This window comes from Ixodes scapularis, unplaced genomic scaffold (assembly GCF_016920785.2).
Source record: "Ixodes scapularis isolate PalLabHiFi unplaced genomic scaffold, ASM1692078v2 PGA_scaffold4__175_contigs__length_147842914, whole genome shotgun sequence".
NCBI lineage: Eukaryota > Metazoa > Arthropoda > Arachnida > Ixodida > Ixodidae > Ixodes > Ixodes scapularis.
In genome coordinates, this window is record NW_024609879.1 from 35,900,064 (window position 1) to 35,917,732 (window position 17,669).

The 17,669-nt window shown below is 44.2% G+C and overlaps 1 long non-coding RNA gene across 3 annotated transcripts; it reads left to right on the forward strand.

Annotated features, from left to right (window-relative positions):
* The first annotated feature begins 291 nt into the window (after positions 1-291).
* Positions 292-13,619, forward strand: LOC8029998. Of its 3 annotated transcripts, none has more exons than XR_005798916.1 (3): positions 292-659; positions 10,950-10,993; positions 12,219-13,148. It is a non-coding gene; the product is annotated as an uncharacterized LOC8029998 (long non-coding RNA). The 3 variants fall into 3 exon arrangements; XR_006078242.1 differs by lacking the exon at positions 10,950-10,993 and adding an exon at positions 13,537-13,619 and having other exon boundaries at positions 331-659; positions 12,219-12,356; XR_003917381.4 differs by lacking the exon at positions 10,950-10,993 and having other exon boundaries at positions 331-659.
* Positions 13,620-17,669: the final 4,050 nt, after the last annotated feature.

Below are 17,669 nucleotides of genomic sequence, written 5' to 3' on the forward strand. Positions count from 1 at the left end.
GCGGATACCTTTCTGCTTAATACGATACTGTGACATTTGGGTGCCTTTTGCATTCGGTACATTACTTTACGAAGCGCGAGGCCAGCACGACAAGCGCACCAGCCTCCTGCGTCGTCTGCTCCTCGCACTTCTAGTATCGGCGCGCCTCGCCAGGAGGAGGAGTGGCGCTGCGTATGCGCAGCGAAACTTCAGCCGCACAGCCCTAGAGTTTCTGTAAAATCGTTCGCTGGGTGGCGCAAGTAGTCGACCAATTTAATGCGTACCTACTCGCAATTCTTTATCCACCTAGTCGACACGATCAACCGCGTCCATCAACTTCGTTGACCGCATCAAACCTCCTTGGCATCAAATGGACGGCGGCCGTGAATCGTGGTGACAGTCACGTCTTCGACGCGTTTTTTTGGTGCGACCATCGCCTTCTGAACGAACAAAAGCAACCGCAGCAGGTACGCAGCAGGGCCGCTGGCAGGCAAGGCAAGTAGGATTGGCAGCAGCACGGGTAGCATAACTACAGCAGCTGGCAGCACCGGTTGGACTTTGATGTGCCCTTTTGTTATTTGAGCTTGTGGTGCGGTCTCGTCATTGTTCCACACTGACTAGTTCAACTCGCCTCATGCTGCTGCACCGGTCCACACCGCCGATGAACGGGAAGACGCAAGGTACGAGGCTGCACTTGTATTTCTTTTGGTCAATTTCCTTCGTAAGCACAGCGTAAGCTATGCAAGACGCAACTTCGTGCGGATACAGCATTGAACGGGTCCCTATAGTTTCATCGAAACTCGTTTCGTGGAATTACGTTACGTGGACAACTTTTCATGGACACTCTTTTCGTCGACAGTCACGTTTCGTCGGCGCTCGCTATGCGAATTGTACGCTGTAGGGACATTTCGTCGCGCGTGTATCGCTGGGGTGCGTGTCAAAGTCCTAGTAACGACGGACCTTAATTTTTAGGAAGTGGATAGTCTGCCGGCAGGCCGGCACAATAGACCCTTTCCGAAATTCAGTCTGGCCACTTTGATCACTATCATCATCTGTGAAACGGCATCTGTGCCATACGAATGGCGCCCTTCTAGTGACTGATAAAGGAAGACGTTGAAGATACTCCTAAGCGGATCTTGCGAGGCCTATATATTCGGGGGGTCAGTACGACGCGACGTAGAAATGAAACACAAGAGCTACGTAAGCGTTTATTTCTAATAACTCAGATTCAGTCAATCTGTGCGCGGCACACAGTCGGCTTTAAAGCACTTTCGTGTATAGAATTTTCTCGAAGCATCTGAGTGGGTTGGAGCTTTATTTCCAATGCAGGTTCTTGGTCACCATCGAACTGAAAGTGATCGAGAAAGAACTCCACTGAACAATTCCTCGCCGTTGTCTTGCGAAAGTGACGGTGCCGATACAAGTTCATTTCCGCCATTGATATGGCAAAGCCTAAACTGCTTTACAAAGCACCATATGGCACTGAATTTCGGAAAGGGTCCATAACCCGGGAAAAAAAGTGCCGGCAGTTTCGGACGGCGCGTGTATGACTGGGGAGCTCGTTAACACATCCCCCCGCCTGCGTTCACGCCGCTTCGCGGCGGCAGTCTGCGGCTGCTCATTAGAAAAAGGACTACACTATACGCACTCCGGAGTGCATTTCAGTCTAAATGGCTATACGCACTCCGCTAAACTCGTATAAAACAAGTGGTCACAACGAGTTTTTATGCGATGGCATAGCATAGGGGTTAAGGTTTCGGCCTTGCATGCAAGTGGACGTGAAATCGATCCGCGGTGGGCCTACCCTTCTTTTATTTTTTTCTTAAACATTTTGTTTTGTAGAGGCATTGACGATATTTACAACGTTTCTTTTTTGCGATGATGTTGTTGACGAAACTTCGCAGAACTAAATGGTGTGGGTCTCCCTTTCCGGAGGTGCGATCGGAGACAGCGGGGCTTGGGTTGCCGGCTGGACGTTGCGAAGCGGCGTGTACTGGTTAAGTTTTGTAATTAGCAGCCGATACTGTCGCCGCGAAGCGGCGTGAACGCAGGCGGGGGGCTGTGTTAACGAGCTCCCCAGTGATACACGCGCCGTTCGAAAAGGGTGGCCCGAGCGGCATGAGCTCTGCGCGGAGGAGTGCGTATAGCCATTTCGTTCGAAATGCACTCCGGAGTGCGTATAGCTTTACTCTTAGAAAAATATTGGCCCAATTGGCCTACCAGTACACACCGCTTCGCGGCGGCCCGCCGGCGGCCCAAGCCCCGCTGTCCTCCATTCACCCCCGGAAATGGAGTCCTCAGCGAAGTTTCGTCGACAACAATTGTTTTATCTATTTACTATTTTATTTTTTTTTAATGTTTATCCTAAATAAAAAAAAAAAAAAAAGATGTCGTAAATATTGCGAAATGCCTCTACAAAACAAACTTTCAACAAAAAAGGAAAAAAAAAGACACGGCGGATCGAACCAGGGTCCTGCTGCGTATGAGGCAAGCACCTTACCACTGAGCTAATCTACACTTTCAAATAGCCGTCTTTGCAATTAGTTTTATACGAGACCCAATGGGGCACAACTGCCGGCACTTTTTTTTCCCGGGCTATTGTGCCGGCTGCCGGCAGAATATCCACTTCCTAATTTTTAATTTCCAAATACTGTAAACGACTTATTTTTTGCGGGCTCAATATTTCGCGATTTAGGGGAAAGCTAAAGTTTTGGAATAATTCGCAGGTTCTAATTTTCGCGAGGATCCATATCACATGAGCGAATGATGTTTTAGCGAACAGCGACATTTGAGCGAATCAACGTTTTAGCGAATAACGGGGCGCGCGTTAACCCATCCGCCGCGCTGCGCTTATGCCGCTTCGCGGCGACAGTCTGCGGCGGCTCATTACAAAAATGTGAGCCCGCTTTGCCCACCCGAAAACGCCGCTTTGCGGCGTCTGACTATTCGCTAAAGTGTCTTTCGGTGAAACTTCGCTAAAACGTCATTCGATCAAGTGAGTGCCTCCCTTTCGCGAATTGTAGGCGATTCGCGAAAATTAGGTTTTTGCAAAAATTACTCGTATAAGTACATTATATATAAACCACACCTGCGATGCCCCCTCGGGGACGAGCACCTTGATTCAGAAGGGTTTTGGTGCAGCTAAACACTAACTAGGCTAACACCGTCTGCCAGTGCCGTCGTCCTGCGACCACCCAAGTTTGGCTGCGTTGGTGGCGTCCCTCGCCACTAACGCAGTGCGAGATCGCGAGATTGACGTAGTTACTTCACTTGGGACATTTAGTTTGTGCTGGTACACGTCGGCAACTTAAAGGGATACTTCAACGAAATTTGAAATATTCCTGTTGTGTTCAAAAATAGGTTGAATATGATCCACAATATCCGTAAATGACAATCGCACGTTTGTATTTTGAGCCTGGTGGCTGTATTTTTCGTTATGAACGGCCCACTCTGGCAAGCGCTCGGAGAAGGCCCAGCGGAGACCACGTGACATCCAACGCAATCGTGACGTAGGTCGTCTCAGGACGAGCAAAGCTACGGCGAGGCTCACGTCGAGAGGATGGCCTAGTCGTTCCAGCCACCGAAGCGGCTGCTTTTGTACGAATTTTGAGTGACGGGTTAATCGTCTGTAATCTTGTAAGGGACAAGAGCGACTTCTGCAACACACAAATGACATATTGGGAGGAGGGGAGTTTCTCCTGCCCCTCTTCTCTCGTCGTGGCCGGAGGCGAGACAACCTCCATCACTAGCTGTCAAGGCTCCTAGACAGGCATTAGAAGCGAGGCTTTAGCGACATCCACCAGGTGCTCTTTGCTAATAGTTTAATTCGTTTTAAAATTCCTTTTCGAGACTTTTTTAACAAGCTATCGGTATGTTCGATGTGATGCTGCTCCTTTGAACACATATAGACCAAAAATGAGCGCCGAAATTTCGTTGTAGTATCCCTTTAAAAGCACGGCACTGGGGCATTTTTAGATTGTACCTCTCGCGGAATTGCTCGCTGGCGATGCAAGAGTCGACTTGTCGCGCACCCACCCAAACAAAAGGTAAACATAGGAGAACATGAAGTATCAGCGACTCCAGCGAAATCGACGCCTTGAGAAGCTCAAGAGACGAGGTCGTCTCAACTCTGTCGTCTGCTATCACTGCTTGGTTCTTGTAGGCAGCATAGAAACAGACATTGTTTCCAGTAATTAAATTTATGTATCTGACATGTCAGTCTTACGCACTGACTAGAAGAAGGTTTCTACCGTCGAGAAATCGCTTTGCTTTCATATGTAACATTGATGTTACGCTGCAGTGCAAGAAATTTATGGTGGTTCGCGTGCTGAATGCCGAAAATGACCTCCTTTCGTCCGCCATATTGCCTGACCGCATAGTTTGCTGGAGTCGCAGAGCCAGAGTATCGCATTCCTTTTCCTTTTGCCGTAAACTCCGTATTGGCGGAAAAGTAGTTGCATGCGCCGCGCTAGATGCAACCTATATACGGGCAAACGACCTTGCAGGCGTCAAGTTTTGGGCAGAGCGTGTTTCTCAGCTTGCGTTGGCGAAAGATACATACGCCTCCTGCACTGAAGCTTTGGACGTATCATGGCACCCTCCGGTGGTGGGCAAGAGGGTGTCCGAGTAGTACAAGCAGAACAGGTCCCGTGGCCCTGAACAATAACAAGCATGTTCGGGCGACTGTTTACCTCTGCACGCAGCTGTTATTTGTGCGCTCGCGTGTTCACGACTTGAACTGTGTCACTCATAGTCGTCACCGAACCACGTTACCTGAGCTTGCCGCAAGCTGACCTATCCGTACCACGCCTGTACACACGGCTTCCCGGCGACAGTCTGATGCAGCTAATAACAGATAGAAGCTTATCTAAACTGTCGATGAAACGATTTGTCGATTAAGCAATCTGTCGGATGAAGCATCGTGTGTCGATGAAACATTGTTTAATGAAGTGATTGCCACCGGCATTGAATTAATAACTAAGCAAGTTCTAAAAGAGGTTCCCCATATTATGATGCCTAGAGAGGCATCATGGGCATGTTACTGCTAAAATGCAAGTGTTAGTTAAATTACTCGGGGAAGAAAAGTAACCCTGCTACAGTTGGTTACAAAATTGAATGAGTAACTTGTTACAGTTACTTGGCTGAAGTAATATAATTCATTGGTCATTACTTGACAAAATATATTAGAAAACATCCATTAAGAAATTTAATATAAGTGCGACCACCATAAATTATACGTAAATACAACAGCATGTGTCCATGGTGCGAGTTTACAATCGGTGAATTCTAATTTGGGATTTCTTTGGCAAGGTGAATTGGGACGGTAGCAAAAGTTGTGCATATGTGAAGTCAATAATAATATGTCATACATAGCAATCAGCTTTGTAGATTTTTTTCTTATGCCACTCTAATCCACTTGTCGTTCCAATCATTCTCTACTGCATGGAGAATGACCACGTCGTGCATCTTTATGAGTGGTTAAAAGCATTTAAAACATTAGGCATTAAGTATGTGGGCTATAAAATTTGTCTCTTTAATATTTCCTATGCCGGGCAGCTTTTATCGGGCACCTGTTTCCTGGCTTCTCCCTATTTTCCGAGCTGAGTCTGCGGGGGGCGTTTTAAATGCAGAACAGGCATCTTTGCAATATGGTTGAAAAGAGAGATTAAATCGCTACTTGTTTATTAAAAATCCGACTACATTTCTTTGGCCTTCACTTTCTTTTGATCGTCTTCTTGCACAAGGAGTTACTGGTTCAGTGTTTCTGCGTAGTTCTTGCCGTCTCTTTTGGTTTTCCGGATGTTTTTCAATCATCTTGCACGTAAATCCCCCGTGCCGAAAAGTGCTGATGCAAAGTCCACGCTAACAGTGTCCAACAGTGCAGATAAATGCATGTATGAAACTGCTTTAGCACTGCGTTTAATGCCATGAATTTGAACAAAAATCACTATTTGAATAATATTTTCATCTATGGGTTCAGAAATGTTCCAAGCTATTTACTGTGTTATAATTATTCGCAATATTTGCTCTTATAATCAGCGCAGAGAAAACAATGCACCCACTTTTCCCCATAAGACCACATTACTGGAATTCAACCTTTGAATGGTTGTGGTCTGCTTCAATTTGCAACAGCGCACTAGCGCCAGCTAACCTCTAGCGTACATTCTAATAACTCTATGGTTCAGACAAGAGCTTTCGTGGTGCAGCAAAGTCGTTCCAACACCACCAGATGGCGTTTTGTTGCTTCCATCGGGTCCCCGTGCTTGTTTTCTCCTGTGCCCTCTCCACGGGCCTCGCTGCCTTCGTCTCCGTAGCCAAGGGCCTGTTTCGCTCGGCACCGCATCGCCCTCAGTCCATATTGGTCTATGTTGTTGCACTGTGTCAAGGTATGTTGGACACTCTCTTCGTCGACGCCACAGAGCCTGCAGCTTGGATCACCTCTGTAGAGTTCAAATTTTCGTCTTGGGGTCTACAGGGAGCCCATCCGAGCCTGGAACAGCTGCGCACTGCTGCTGTCTTTCTGATACTCTCAATAGGGCGCCAGTTCCCTCTTGTGCTCTTTGTACAGTTGGAGGTTCTGCTTCCTCTCCGCTTGCCTTCTTTATTCTTCTATTCTGGTTTGTGCCCCCTCTGCCAATATTGTCCTCGCCAAACTCCCGCTCCGTTGTCGCCAGCTCTCTTGCACTGTAGTTTGAGTCAATGGCCCTTGTTTTCTTCACCCATACGGTCCTGAACCTTTGATACCGGATGTGATAGTGCATTCTTCTGGCATAGCTCTCCCATAGGGGAGGAACTTTATTCTGCCCATGTATGAAAGCTTTCACTTAGCCTCTGATCTCGTATGTGGACTAACCCATCTCTCCGGTTATCACTGCATTTTCTGTGCAGTCGCTTCCCCCCAGCAGCCATCCCCCCAGTTTGTATTAATGTCTGTCAATATTCTTTGCTACTGCCTCACTCTATGTATGGACATCTTCGCCTAAGTCACAGCTTGGACTGCAAGGGATTCCCATAGTACTCTCCCAAATGAGTACTTATTGTGCGAGTGTGGCCAGGTGTTATACCACCCATTTTAGTTTGTTTGATTTGTTTACAACATTCTTTTTTTGTTGGGCCATGTATTTCTTATTTTTCGTTATTACTGCATCCAGGTATTTGTAGGCAGTTGTTTTCTGGACCGTTTGATTTTCTGGGCAAAAAGTGGGGTCCAAATACATATTGAAACCCATTCACTGTGTTCTTCCCATGTTAAATTTTTGGTAATCTTTAGATGCCACCTGTGTGCAGATGTCCATCATGTGCTGCATATTGGCTGAGGTGTTTACGATAGTGTTTGCGATAGGGAACATCCATGCTTTGGTCCAATACTTATTGGCACTGGTGTTGATTTGTAGTTTGCCAATGTATACCACAAACTGCATTTCCTGTACAAGCTCTTCACGAGGCCGAAGCTGTCGTTTTCAAGTCCGCTTTTCCCCATCTTTTCCCATAAACTTCAATGCGGTGCTGTGCCATAGGCTTTTTCAGGTTCAAAAATGCCAAGGACCACTGGGGGTTTAAAATATCTTTCATTTCTATGGCACCTGTTCTCCTGTCTTGCTGAAATCCATTTTGAGCTTCGATAAAGAAATTGTTTGTTTCATAAAAACTTTGTATTCTGTAGTTAATTATTCTTGTAAATAATTTGCACATGTTGCTGATTATTGCAATTGGCCAGTAGGCATTGAGGTCCTTTAGGTCTGCTTTTTTTCCTTTATACAGGAGCTTTACTTTTGCTTTTTTTTCATGATTTTGGTATTTTTTGACTCCTGGATTTTGTTAAAACATAATCTCAGATTTTCTACTGCCTTCTTAGTGCCTTTAGGAACTCATTGGGAATATTTTCCATGCCAGCTGCCTTTCTGTTCTTCATTTGCTTTATTTGTTTGTTCATTTCCCCATTTGTTATGGGGTCCAGTGTGGAATGCTTTTGCGGTTGTTGTTGCTTCAAGAAGTATGCAGTCATCCATTCTTCTATTTCACTTCTTCCAGGTTCTTGCCATGTCTTTGCAGCATTGGCATCTGTTCTTGCTTCTTTTTTGCAGCTGTCTGCATTGTATTAATTTGTCCCCAGTATTTTTCGCTTGATTTTTTCCCCTCTTTCTGTATGTTACCTGTTAAATTTTTGCATCCACTAGCACCTTTATTCACATTTTTGTTCCTCAAAACATTCCCACCAGTAGTTCTCTTGTGCTTGGGGGTAGCCTTTTGATTGTGACCACCTGTGTTGTTGTGTTGCCTGTGTTGTCTGTCTTCATTGTGACTCTCATCCCTTCCCCATTGCAGTAATGGAACTGTTGCTTCATTTGCACCCAACTGCGCCAAAATGAATAACCTGCTACATGCTGCTCCAAAGGCTGTATTTATGCACAATTCGCGCGTGTCTGCACCAGAAGGGAGCTGTTCTCGAAAAGGAAACAGTGTCTAACGCATGGCATTCTTGGCGATGTCACTGAAAATTGAGAAAGTACAGTTGTTGTTTTTTCGGATGCCTAAGCACTATTTGCCAAGAGTAGGGCCGCGCGAATTGTCGAATTATCAAATGCTTGTTTAAAATTATACGCTATATGATATTTGCTTCAAAATTAACTGCAATATTCATACTTTTCGAAATGTTGATTGCGGCAGGTTCGTCCCCTTGAGTGCACTTCTCCTCAAGCACTGGTGCACTGCGGAGAAACAATACTCGCAAAGCTGACATGGCGATCTCGCGACTTCCTTTGCCGCAGCGCAACCGTGCGTGCGAAAAACACACCTTCAAAGTGGCATGGTGCACGCGCGCACCTGGTGTAATAAAAAAAAGAGGAAAACGTTTTAATTGTTAATATTTACATTGCAGCAAAACCTTCAAAATATAACTGCGGCTGTTATGCAAGGGTATATGTTAGACAGCAATGTTCTAACAACCTGTGGTCATTATTTTTGCTTATTTTTTTTTTAATTCAGAATTGATGGAAACATTTTCATATAGCAAGAAAATTTATAAACCCCCTCAATTAGTGTATGGCTGGGCCCCTTGATAGGTTTAGTTTTACTTTGTCAGATTTGTCATTTACTTGCACCCTAACAGACTGGATGAGGCCACTGTCTATAAATATAGCTAGATTAAATTTAACAGAGCTTATAAGTTGGCATTTAGAAGCTTGCAAACAAGTTTCGCGAGTCCAGCTGAATTTTTGTTTAAGCAGGGCGTAACAGTAGTGAAAGGCGTGGAGAAAGCCACAACAATTATTCCATGTTCATTTAAAAATATTCGGCCAAAATCCCTATTCACTTTGAATTGGCTTTGAACCCAAAATCTATTATTTGTGGATGCCTAACGAAAAGTCATAAAGTTTTTGTGCGAACAGTGCTCACATCAGTCACAATGAATAGGTAGCACTATTCATTAGGAAGGGTTAGAGTAGCTATGTGCTCCGCTTAGCTGCTCTAAGAACAGTAGCAGGTTGAATGCAAACGAGGGCAGCGTGGGACACATTCAACACAAAAGCATCCATTTGATGTCGACCTACAATTACGTCAGCATGATACAAACCCTACAAAGTAGCTAAAAACATCCTTTTTACGTCAAACACAAACCAAAGACGCCATTGATACTCCTAATAGGTTAATTGAGACATCTGCAAAATTACCAGCATAGGATTGTTCAATAAATAAATACCCCTTTAGGTATGACACTTTAAATAGTCTCTAAACACTGCAACAACTGCAGTTTTTTTCCACAAGCTAACCTTCAAAGAGATTCCATAAAATTTTTTGACATGAAAGCTCAAAATTGTTTGTTCCAAAAGTGGGAAGCTATGCTCCAAAACCCGTTGTTCCCTGCTACATGAGCTGCTCCAAATCACGATTTGTCAATTCCACCACTGCCGCTTCCTTTACCTTTGTCAAACCATGGCCTTCGGTTTTGCTGTCTCCCTTTTCTGGTTTTTCCCACTTGTTCATTGGAAGTTTGGATGATTAGGTTCATTAGTTCTTGGTGTTTTCTTTTGTGAACTATTTTCCAGTTCTGATGCAGATTCTTCTATATTTTTTTCTGCTCCTAGTTTCCAGTGTTTTCCCTGATTGATTGTTTTTTCCTCTTTTTTCTTTCTTTGACTTTTGGTCTTCAGTTTTAGCAGTATTTTGTCTTGGTCACTTGTACAGCTGTTAACTTTGTTATCGTCGATGTGCGTTGAGTCTATCTTTGCGTGCTTCATTGTTTATTAGGATATAGTAATAATAATATAATATCATATATTTTATGTGCCCAAAAAAAAGGGTCTTCACGTTGGTGCACACGAGAAAAAGAAACAACACACGCGCAGCATCAAATGCACAAATTAACATGACTACAAATAGTGGGTGCACTTCACACAAAATGTACGGTTTCAACATTCAGCTAGACTACGAGTCACGGCGAAAGACAGATAGATCCGTGAAAATGTGCAAGCCAGAGGATGCCATTACATTAAATGAAATTTGCAAATGGGACAGTGGTAAGAGTTTAAGACATGGATTGAATCCAAATTGCTGATTGTTCGTTATAGTGGCTCCATGTGTTTTTTCCCCTGAATTGTGATTCCAAGTGAACTATTGTTAGGCTGTGTTTTTTTTATCAGTTTCCGGAGTTCTGTTGCTTTGCTTTCCCTGCCATCCAGCTCTAGTATGTGGCAGTTAAAGTCACCCACAATTATTATCGGTTCATTTTCAAAAGTTGAGGCAATGTTTTTTGAAATGCAGTCATAAATTGACTTGTTTTATTGCGGATTTCCGTTTGCCATTGCCACATAGGCTACACAAATATTTGGTCTCCGGTTTCCTTCTAATTTTACCGTGACCCATGCAGACTTTTTGCATTTAATTTCCTACTGTGCTTGACTGCGTTTAATCCTTTCCTGTCTGATAATGATACCTACTCTCCTCTTTTCTCTCTGCACATCTTGTTGCAGCCCAGCCATCTTCATTTTTCGTCCAGGCATGGCCTCTCTTGCAGGTGGGGTTTTGTTAGAGCACATATCTGTATTCCTTCATTGCCTGCATTGTATTGGATATCTGCCCATTTTAGCTGGCTCCCTTCCTGCATGTTGAGGACCCCAATGTTGATATTCTGCAATTCTTTTGTCCTTCTCTGTCTTTTCTTTTTGGCTGTGATCAAGGTTCTCCCCACGAATTTTTTAGGAGTGGACATACCCACCATGCGAGTGGTGGGGGGGTTTAGTTTGCAATGCGGCACGATCTGGCTTGCAGAACGCACTTTGCGTAGGCTCTCTAACTTTGCAGCCCTGCGAGTGCCACCACACCGCAGTGATAAAACCAAAACCAAATTGTATTAGAAAAGTAAAAAGCTGCAAAGGAAAGGCGGGGAGCGAATGAAAAGGCAAAGGTAAAGCAAGCAACAGCGCAAGCAAGCATTGAGCAGGGAAAGAAAAGTCCTCTCGACTTTCTGCTCTCTGCCACTCACCGCCCGCGGAGAGGGTTGAGAGAGGACTGCTGCACAATGTGCATTCGTCGTGTCTGTTTATTTTGTGTTTCTCAGCCGAGCACCCCCCCCCCCCTTTTCACCCTTCCCGCACTGGCAGCGCTTTGCGGCTCCGCTCTTGTTTGAAAGAGTGGTGGCAGTCGGCGATGCGATAAGACGCGATAACATGGCAGAGTGCAGGCCTGTTAATGCTCAGTACGACGGTCTTCAGCCATGTGCGCCGGCAAAATCGCATCGCCACTGCCGCAAAGCCACTGCCGCCCACTGTGGGGAAAACCCTGGCTGTGATTGTTTCCTGGCATTGTATTTCCTTCAGAGCCTGTCTCTTAAGTCGACTGCTCTCCTGTACTGGGGACCTTCCCACTGGTCCCATGGTAGGATTTTAGGTTTCCCTCGTGTTCTCCATCCTCCATAGCGTGGGCACTCCCAGCCCTGCCCGTCCCTTGGGGCGACATGGCCTGGTCCCCGTGTCTCTTTTGTGAGTTTTGTCTGTTGCCATCTTGGGCCGTGCCGGGCCTTCGAGTCTCCCCTCGTGCTGTGTTGGGCTGCCACTTTCCAGTGCTGCCCCTCGGGTGTGCTCCTCACCCTTCCTTTATGTGGTGGATCTGTTCTCTCTTCTGCCCCTGGTTAGAAAAGTTCTTGTATGTTTTGCCAGCTGATCCCGTACTGCCTCACAGGCTGCTTTCTTGCAATGTTGTATGTTGAACGTGCATCTCAGCCTTTCTTTTGTCCAGCGCAGGTCTGCAAGCTCCAAGTCCTCCGGATGTCTGGAACATAGCTTGTCCAGGCCTTGGTTCAGTTCCCTGGGGTCTTCCAGCGTTGCCATACCTATCTCGGATGTCCTTGGTTGGGTGCAGACCTGTATTGCTCTGTCCAGGTATTTCGTCGCCATTTCCTCAATGTTCATTAATGTTTCGTGTATAGGTCTTAAGTTCAGGCAGTCATTGCGGCCTTCATGGTTTGTGGCCATTGTGTTGTTATCCGGTCTTGCAGCCTCCAATCATCTCCCTCTCCCCACTTAGGGCTGATTGCACCAGCATCGGTTAGCGCGAGCCGGGGCTTAGCAGGAAACTTAAACTGAGTTTCGGTTTCAATCAGTTGCACCAAAATCGCTTATCGCTAGACTTAGCACTAAAGCACGCCTATCTTGAGCGCTCAACATTGGGCGCTTTGGTTTTGGTTGTTTCTAAATCCCTGATTTAAAACGTGACAACTGGTTTGTGGTGGTGGGTGCGGTGGATGAAAGTGGTTGTAAAAAGAGTTTTTGGCTACAACAGCATGACAGTCCCGAAATAATGAACTTCAATAGTGACAAGGATGCAAACTATTGTTGTGTAAAATGTTCACTGACCCCTTTGTTCAAGTTGGCTTTTCACTCTGAGCGCATGTTAGCCCAAACCGGGGAAGGTACGCAGTTGTGGGGCTCATGTCAGTCTTCCTGTTGGTTTTTCTGTCAATGTGCTTATTCGTATGTAGTTATTTGTGCATATCTGTAACGTTTTGCTATTTACAACCTTGTTTATTGTTACTTTGAATGCATATCCTTTATTCCGATCGGCGTTTTGAAAAGCGGCGTCGTATGTGCTCAGCGATCAGCTGATCGTTGACACTTCTGCCGTTCGCATCAGATTGTGGCGAATGACTCATTTAAATAAAAAAAAACGAAAATGCAATTTGTTTTGTTTTAAGAGCTTTGGGACAACCTTCAGTGAAGTTTTGCGAGTAGAATCTTAGCTTTGGAAAACTGTGTCGTTCTACAATCATAACTTTTCTGGTGACTGGGCTTTGTAGAGGTGACGAGAAATCATAATGACTACCATGCGAGATTTGTTCAGCACCGTATCGGGGCCGGCTGCGGTGGGTGGTGCGAAAAGACAACCTTCCTCGTCAACACAATGTGATGAACTAGTGGGAGTTTTCATACTTAAAAGACGGCCGCCGTCTTTTTTTTTTAACTTGGCAGACACGCAGTGTACTGTGCCACAGCTTATATGCCATGTCCCTCTAGGTCAGGGTGTCTAGCAAATTATCATTTTTAAATTCCCTGACTTTTTCAGGTTTTCCCTGACAGTTTCAGGTGAAACTCCCTGACCATTGTAGAGGCGGTTAAATATATAAGACCATTACAACACAAGGCATCAAGCACTGAGCAGTGTGAGGATCATTTTGCACTGGCTTAATCCAACTTGCATATTCCAAAATATTCGGGTTCATCCAGTCCGGATTAAACAAGCACTTTCTTGCCACCGACATCGTCAGCGGAGAGGCTACTTCCGGAAACACAATGAAAACACGATGCTGAACCACACACGTCAATAACCGAATGGCAGCATGGCTGCGAGATGCACACTTTCGGATACTTTTGGCATAAGGCTTGGGTTGGATTAGTGTCTGGGTTTTTCCCATTTGTTACTCAATCTTGTAGCTCTAACTGGATCTAGCCTCATGTCACGTCCTCAATCCAATTTAATCCAATTCAATCCAAGGCTTGGACTGCATTTGTCGGCTGTTCCCTTCGCATCGGGTAGCACACTCTGCATCGGGTGAGCAGAACCCGCGCTCTGCTCTAAGCAGAATTGATTGCCTATTTTACTGCCCCAAGTCCTCAAGTGTTCGCTTAGGGAACTCAATAGCATTTCTGGCTCATTTTCGGGCTAATTTTTGACAATATCCCTGACAATTCCTTGATTTTTTCCAGTAATTAAAATTTCCCTGACAATCCCCAGTTTTCCCAGTCGCCTGACACCCTGTAGGTCCACCTATTACCATGCTGTGCAGTCCCGTAGAAGCTATTAATCGTTAGGTAATTATATCTGTACTCGGATATATCTCATATCATTATCAAAATGAAATAGAATATTCACTTTTATTTTTGGGGTGCGCTTTGTTGCGATGCATTTATGTTGTGTGGTGAAGTAGGCATCATGAAAACACCTTGAATTTAGCTTTTTTTTTGCACATCACATTTTCATACAAATATGTATGTTTAAATTATTCTTGGCAAGCAACTGGCCCCTAGCCCTAGAGTCATGCCTTGCTTATTTCAACATTTGTTTGTGGGATTTCTTAAGGAAATAATTCACATACTAACAAAAACATGAAATGTTTATGAAGGCTGATTTGGGAATCTGAATGATATATTTTGGAAAAAGAATGTAGGTCATAAACAACCTAAGCTTAATGTTAGAATCCCAGTGTTGGTCTTCATTATTGGGATCTGAGACAGAACAGGTGAAATAATAGGAAAGAAACTATGTAAAATGTCTAGGCCTAAGCTGCAGTTTGTGTTTCTTTCCTAAAAGACAAAATGAACAGATGCTTTGAAAGAGAAGCCCTCAACAGCCAGGCATAGGAATTTAAATAACATAATAGAACTGGAGGAATTAAATGCCCAACTGCCACCAAAAGGTGGAACTTTACTAATATGTGACAACTTTACATAACCATACTGATTATTTAAAACAAAAGAGAAACAAGAGCCCAATGCAGCTGACTTTTTTCAACTAACTAATGTAAAATTAACTATCCTACATTTTATAAGATAATATAAGATAATGTGGTACAGAGAAGAGCTCATGGTCAAGTTAAAAGGTTGCATCTTAAGACCCCAAGTTAGCAGGCGTGCTGCATATGCAAAGTTTTCTCTCTACAGTGGAGACACAAACCGACTAATTTCATAGCTGACTGACTCAAGACAATTTGAAGATTAAACAGCCCATATGATTTTGAATTTTATGATCATAATAAAGTCAAAGTAGGTAAGTTTTAATTTATGTGAAGATAAAAACATGTGTACTGGACATTGTGACCATACAAAAGAACTTTCACCCTTTCCTATCTGGTGAAGAAGGAAGACAAGCGAAGCTATACTATGGTGGGAATGAAGTAATGGCCGGTTGCAAGTCGGCAAGCCAGAGTGGAAAGGCTAAAAAGGTTGCTGCCGTCGCTAATAGATGGTTGTAGCTGTCCAGAGTTTTGTGTCGAGATTTGTTTGCCCATGGACACGATACAAAGGAAACTAGTCCTTAGCAGCTCCGCTGCAAAAGTATTTTGGTGTAAATGCTATATGTAGTATTCTGTTACTGCAATTGGCTCATGAAGTAAAGAAAGCAAGAAACAAGTGTGGTTGGAGTGAAAATGCAGACACTACGAAGGATTCATGTCATACGCGGGTGATTAAAAACTTATTCACACTTCGGGTATCTTACACCTTCTGTTGGCTGCACTGTCTTATTAGCACTTTTTGTTCAAGCTTGCTGTCTCTCAAGTCACTGCTGTGCAGGCTTGAATGTGTTACCTTAAGTCAGTTCAGTTGTGACTGAGGTCCTAGAAAGAATGGCTGCCCCATGTGTAATTTGTACAAGTGGAGGAGACATTATTCTTGTGATCTGAAGGGCCTGTCTGATGCAGATATCTATAAAAATACTTTGTGCATGGTATGTTTTGTTTTGTCCCAAAGAAATGTGTTTGATTTAGGAAGGTTGCTGAACCCAAAGGCTTAAACGATACGCTGCCCTTCAACGCCTAGCAACGAAAACAAGATATGTTTCTTCGTCTTTGGCTCTACACTGTCAAGCTCTAAGGCTCCAAGGAAAGGCAAAAACGATTCCTTCCACGTAGGCCAAGGTTGTGGAGGCGGTCCATGTACCGCAAGATATGGCAGGGGTGGTGGCAATGCCGCTGATTGAACCAGGATTGGTGGAACCGCTGCACCATTTGCGCCAAACTGCCAGAACAAACAACCTGCTACATGCTGCTCCAAAGGCTGCATTTGTGCACAATGTGCGCCATGTCTGCACTAAAGGGGGGCTGTTCTCAAGAAGGAAACTGAAAGTGTTTGGCACGTGGCATTGTTGGCGATGCCACTGAAAATTAAGAAAGTACAGTTTTTTTTTCGGATGCCTAAGTACTATGTGTGACGAGCAGGGTTGGGCGAATATTGGAATTTCCAAATAGTGGTTTCAAATAATGCGCTATGTGATATCCTCTTCAAAAATATCTGCAATATTCATACTTTTCTAAGTAATAATAGGTTAGCTCCCTTGAGTCCGCTTCTCCTCAAACACCGGTGCACTGCGGAGAAGCAATACCTGCGGAGCTGACACAGCAGCCTCGCGGATTTTCGCCGCAGCGGAGCCGTGCACTTACGCAAAAAACACACGGAAGTGATCTTGTCCACGTACACTCCTGGTGTATTAAAAAAAAAGGAAACATCGTGATTGTTGATATTTCCATTGCGGTAAAATCTTAAAAATTTAACTGTGGCTATTATGCGAGGGTATATTTTAGGCAGTAATGTTCTAATAGCCTCTGTCCATTATTTGTGCTTGTGTTTCTTTTTAAATGTAGAATGGAATGAAATAATGCACAGAGCAAGCACGCTTACAAGTCCCCTCAATTAGGTATGGCTGGGCTCCTTTATAGGTTTATTTTATGTCAACCCTGTTGTTTGCTTGCCTTCTCAATGTTGCTATTGGACTTTCTGAGGCCACAGTCCATAGATATAGCCAGATTAAATTTAACGAAGCTCATAATGGGCATTTTGAAGATTGAGACCAACCTTCCCGAGTTAAGCTGAATTTGATTCAAGCATGGTGTAACAGTAGTAAAAGGTGCGGAGAAAGGTACAGCAACTATTCAGTATTCGCTTCAAAAATATTCGGCCAAAACCACTATTCACTTTCAATTTTCTTTAGACCCAAAATCCAGTAGTTGCACATGTCTAAGTTATTGGTCTTTGTGCAAACGGTGCTCACATTGATTGCAATGAATAGCTAGATCCATTCATTATGATTGGTTTGAGTAGCTTTGTGCTCTGCTTAGCTGCTATATCAACAGTAGCAGGTGGAATGCGAGCGAGAGCAGCATGATACAAAGCCTGCACGGTAGCCAAAAACATCTCTTTACAGCTAACATGGACCAAAGACGTTATCGGTACTTGTAATAGTTTAATTGAAACATCTGTAGAATGGACCGCCATATGATTGTTGAATACATAAATATCTGTAGCTGCCAGGTCCTTTGTAGGTATCACACATTAAATAGTCTTCCAACACTCCAACAACTGTTTTTTTTTCTCCACAGGTTTAACTTTTAAAGAGATTACACATTTTGACATAAAGCTTAAAAACATTTGCTCCAAAAGTAAGAATTTCTGCTCCAAAACTCGTTTTCTCTTGCTACAAGAGCT